Source organism: Cervus canadensis, chromosome 4 (assembly GCF_019320065.1).
Source record: "Cervus canadensis isolate Bull #8, Minnesota chromosome 4, ASM1932006v1, whole genome shotgun sequence".
Taxonomy (NCBI): domain Eukaryota; kingdom Metazoa; phylum Chordata; class Mammalia; order Artiodactyla; family Cervidae; genus Cervus; species Cervus canadensis.
Window position 1 is genome coordinate 775482 of NC_057389.1, and position 6000 is coordinate 781481.

A 6000-nucleotide genomic window follows, 5' to 3' on the forward strand; every position below is an offset into this window, starting at 1 on the left:
AATTCAAATTACCAGGTCCATAGTCAAACAATAATCCTAGCCTAAAGCCTACAAATGTTCCTCCTACTAATAGCAACCTGATTATTACCAGCAAGTTAAACAAACCTAGCTCTACCCCCAACTATTAACTTGATTGCAGAGATATCTGTAGCAATATCCTTCTCGTGATCAAACATTGCAATTATTTCAATAGGAATTCATATAGTAATTGCTGCCCTATACGCTTTATATATACTCATTACAACACAGTGAGGCAAATACACACACCACATAAACAGTATCTCTCCATCTTTTACATGAGAAAATGCTCTCATATCATTACCCATCCTACCTCTTCTACTCCTATCCTTAAACCCAAAACGCATTCTAGGCCCCCTATGCTATATACATAGTTTAGAAAAAAAACACTCGATTGTGAATCTAGTAAGAGAAGACAATACCTTCTTATTTACTACAGAAGTAGATAAGAATTGCTGATTCTATACTCCCTTGACTAACAGCATGGCTTTTTCAAACTTTTATCCATTGGTGTTAGGAACCAAATAATTGGTGCAACTCCAAATAAAAGTAATAAATTAAATTTCCTCTTTCACTCTAGCCTCACTACTTATATCATCGATCATAATAACAAGCACTAACATTTATAAAACCACCACATACCCTCTATATGTAAGATTATCTCATATGCCTTCACCATTAGCTTAGTTCCAACAATAATATTCATGTATACAGGCCAAGAGATAATTATGTCAAACTGGCACTGAATCACACTAAAAACCCATAATCTATCATTCAGTTCTAAAATAGATTCTTTCTCAATAATGTGTGCTGGTGGCCCTATTTGTCATATGATCAACTATAGACTTCTCAATGTGATCCATTCACTCAGACCCCAACATAAACCGATTCTTCAAACACTCCTTTTCCTTGTTACCATACTAATTCTTGTTACCAGTAATAATCTCTTCCAATGACTTACTGGCTGAGAAGGAGCCGGGATTATATCCTTCCTGCTCACTGGATGATGGTGTGGACGGCAGATGCAAATACAGCGGCACTACAGGCAATTTTGTATAACTCCTCAGTCGCTCAGCTGTGTCTGACTCTTTGTGACCCCATGGACTGTAGCCCACCAGGCCCCTCAGTCCATGGGATGTTCCAGACAAGAATCCCGGAGTGGCTTGCCATTTCCTTCCCCAGGGCCAAAACACCTCAGCGAAGCCCAATGACTGACTGGAAAGAGGAGGCAGACTGCTGGCTTGCGCTGCGTGGATGTGGGGATGCAGGGCACAGGGGCGTGGATGTGAGAAAGCGGGGCAAGGGGGGTGTGGACCTGTTTTGTATAACCCTGTTCTGCTGCTGCTGCTAAGTCGCTTCAGTCGTGTCCGACTCTGTGCAACCCCATAGATGGCAGCCCACCAGGCTTCTCTGTCCCTGGGATTCTTTGGGAACAACACTGGAGTGGGTTGCCATTTCCTTCCCCAATGCATGAAAGTGAAAAGTGAAAGTGAAGTCACTCCGTCGTGTCTCATTCTTGGCGACCCCATGGACCACAGCCTACCAGGCTCCTCCATTCATGGGATTTTTCAGGCAAGAGTCCTAGAGTGGGGTGCCATTGCCTTCTCCAAACCCTATGCTGATACAGGTTTTATTAAAACAACACCATGATTCTTACTTAACTTCAATGCATGACACTTACAACAAGTTTTTATCCTCAGTTCAGTTCAGTTGCTCAGTCTTGTCCAACTTTTTGCGACCCCATGAACCTCAGCACGCCAGGCCTCGTCGTCCATCACCACCTCCCGAAGTTTACCCAACCTCATGTCCATTGAGTTGGTGATGCCATCCAACCATCTCATCCTTTGCTGTCCCCTTCTCCTCCTGTCCCCAATCCCTCCCAGCATCAGGGTCTTTTCCAATGAGTCAGCGCTTTGCATCAGGTGGCCAAGGAATTGGAGTTTCAGCTTCAACATCAGTCCTTCCAATGAACACCCAGGAGTTATCTCCTTCAGGATGGAATGGTTGGATCTCCTTGCAGTCCAAGGGACTCTCAAGAGTCTTCTCCAACACCACAGTTCAAAAGCCTCAATTCTTCGGTGCTCAGCTTTCTTTATAGTCCAACTCTCACATCCATACATGACTACTGAAAAAACCATAGCCTTGTCTAGACGGACCTTTGTTGGCAAAGTAATGTCTCTGCTTTTTAATATGTGTCTTGGTTGCTCATAACTTTCCTTCCAAGGAGCAAGCGTCTCTTAATTTCATGGCTGCAATCACCATCTGCAGTGATTTTGAAGCCCTGTTTCCACTGTTTCCCCAACTATTTGCCATGAAGTGACAGGACCAGATGCCATGATCTTAGTTTTCTGAATGTTGAGTTTTAAGCCAACTTTTTCACTCTCCTCTTTCACTTTCATCAAGAGGCTCTTTAGTTCTACTTCACTTTCTGCCATAAAGGTGGTGTCATCTGCATATCTGAGGTTTATGATATTTCTCTTGGTAATCTTGATTCCAGTTTGTACTTCCTCCAGCCCAGCATTTCTCATGATGTACTCTGCATATAAGTTAAATAAGCAGGGTGACAATATACAGCCTTGACATGCTTCTTTTCCTATATGGAACCAGTCTGTTGCTCCATGTTTAGTTCTAACAGTTGCTTCCTGACCTGCATACAGGTTTCTCAAGAGGCAGGTCAGGTGGTCTGGTATTTCCATCTCTTTCAGAGTGTTTCACAGTTTATTGTGATCCACACAGTCAAAGGCTTTGGTATAGTCAATAAAGCAGAAATAGATGTTTTTCTGGAACTCTCTTGCTCAACTTAATTCAAATTTGCCTATATTAGGTTTAGTATTAGCTGCAATGGGAAAATTTGCCAATTTGGGCTACACCCATAATTACCCTCAGCAATAGAGGGCCCACGTCAGTCTCAGCCCTACTCCACTCAAGCACATTAGTAGTAGCAGATATGTTCCTAGTCATCCACTTCTAGCCTCTGACAGAGAGCTATAAATGTACCCCATTGGTTACATTATGCCTAGGGGCTATCACAACATTTAGAGCAATATGTGCCATTACCCAGAATGATATCAAAATAAATCATTGCTTTCTCCACCTTCAGCCAATTAGGCCTCAGGATAGTAACAATTGGCATCAACCAACTCTACCCAGCATTCCTCTTTCTCCAAAACAATGCTCTTGCCTTTTCAAAGCCATTCTATTTATGTAACCCAGATTATTCACAACCTAAATGATGAACAAGATATTCAAAAAATAGGAGGTCTGTTTAAAGCTATGCCTTTTACTACAACCGCCCTTATCACTGGCAGCTTAGCATTGACAGGAATGCCTTTCCTCACTGGATTCTACTCTAACGACCTAAATATTCAAACTGTGAATATGCCTTATATCAATGCCTGATCCCCTCCACAAACTGCCACCTCACTCACAGCCTTCTCCAACATCCTCACTATCTTCTTCATGCTACTGGGACGGCCTCAATTTTCTACTCTGATTATCATTAACAAGAACAACACCCTCCTAATAAGTTCTATTAAATGCCTACTAGTTGGAAGTATTTTTGCTGGCTTTATTTTCTCCAACAATATTCCCCCAACAGCAGTTCCACAAATAACCATACCTTACTACCTCAAAATAACTGCCCTGGTGCTGAATATTCTAGGCTTCATCTTGGCACTCAAAACTAGCAGTAACACAAAACCTGAAGTACAACTATTCAAATATATTCAAGGATACCTTTCCACTATCATACACCGCCTGACCCCTTGTTTAAATTTAACCAGCCAAAAGTCAGCATCCCCCTTCTAGACTGAATCTGAGGAGAGGATATTTTGCCAAAAACCACCTCCCTTATTCAAATCCAAATGTCTATATTGGTATCAGATGGAAAGGGGCTAATCACACTGTATTGCCTCTTTCCTTATCACCTTACTCATCAGCATAATGTAAATTTGCACAAGTAATTTCTGTAATAACAATTAATTATGACCAACTAGTATCATGGTTGGTTCCCCTTCCTACAAGCTCATTTATTGCAGCACTTACTATAGTCCACTTACTATCTCTCCATGAAACAGGATCAAATAACTCAGTAGGAATTTCATCTGATATAGAAAAGATCCCATTTCATCTATATTATACATTTAAAGACATCTTGGGTGCCTTGCTGCTAGCTCTGGGGTTAAAAATACTAGTCCTATTTTCACCTGACCTACTAGGAGACCCAGTTAGCTACATCCCGGCAAACATCTCAACACTCCTTCACACATCAAGCCAGAATGATGCTTCTTATTCACATATGCAGTCCTACGATCAAGCCCTAACAAACTAGGCAGAATTTTAGCCTGCATCTTTTCTATCCTAATCTTAGTATTAATGCCATCACTTCATACATGCAAACAACAAAGCATGACATTCTGACCATTCAGCCAGTGCCTATTCTGAATTCTAGTAGTGAACCTCTTAACACTCGCATGAATTGGAGGACAACCAGTAGAACATCCCTTTATCATCACTGGACAACTAGCATCTATTACATGTTTTTCCTTATCATATTATCAATGCCAGTATCTAGCATACCTAAAATAATCTAAAATGAAGCGAAGTCTTTGTAGTATATCCATGCTTCTGGTCTTGTAAACCTGAAAAGGAAAACAATAAATCTCCCTAAGACTCCTTGCACAAGTTTGTGTCAGCAACTTGTATTACTCCTTGATGGTGAACAGTAAATAAAAATAATCTAATATTAGATTATTAATTGCACTGTTAACCCAACAGAGGCATTCACTCAAGCAAAGATGAAAAGAAGAAAAAGAACTTGTCAAACATAAACCCTGCCTGTTTACCAAAAACATCATCTCTAGCATCACTAGTATTAGAGGCACTGCGTGCCCAGTGACAATCGTTAAACAGCTGTGGTGTCCTGACCGTGCAAATGTAGCCTAATCACTGGTTCTCTAAGTAAAGACTTGTATAAATGGTCGCACAAGGGTTTTACTCTTACTTCTCATCAGTGAAACTGACCGTCCCATGAAGTCAGGGGAAAAACCAATGAGACAAGAAGACCCTATGGAACTTTAATTAATTAGCCCCCCAAATAAAATTAAACCATTAAGGGATAACAGAACTTTTAATGAGCTAATGATTTTGATTGGGTGACCTTGGAGAACAAAAGATCTTCCAAGTGACTTTTAAAGCCAAGACCTCCCAGTCAAATCAAATTATCACTTATTGATCCAAGAAATTGATCAATGGAACAAGTAACCCTAGGGATAATAGCACAGTCCCATTTTAGAGTTCATATTAACAACAGTGTTCACAACCTTGATGTTGGATCAGGACACCTGAATGGTGTGACCAGTAATAAAGATTTGTTTTGTCCAACAATTAAAGTTCTACATGATCTGAGTTCAGACCAGAGTCATTCAGGTCTGTTTCCATCTATTATACAATTTTCCCAGTAGGAAAGGACAAGAGAAATATGGCCAACTTTAAATAAATCCTTAAAACAATGAATAATTTTATCTTAATTGATAAGTAAACATTTCCACCCAAAAATAGGCCTTATTTAAGGCGGCAGAACCTGATAATTGCATAAAACTTGAACCTGTATGATCAGAGATTTAAATCCTATCCTTAACAAACTGTTCATAATATTCTAATAGTTATTATGCCCATCCTCCTAGCTATAGCATTCTTAACACTAGTAGAATGAGAAGTTCTAGGCTATACACAATTCTGAAAAGGCCCAAATGTTGTAGAGCCATACAGCCTACTCCAAACTATTGGTGATGCAGTTAAACTCTTTATTAAAGAAGCCCTATGACCAGCCACATCCTCAGTTTCTGTACTTATCCATGAACCTATCTTTGCCTTGAGCCTAGCTTTAACCATATGAATTCCTCTACCCAAACCATCAGTAAAGTCGTTCAGCCATGTCTGACTCTTTGTGACCCCATGAACTGCAGCACGCCAGGCCTCCCT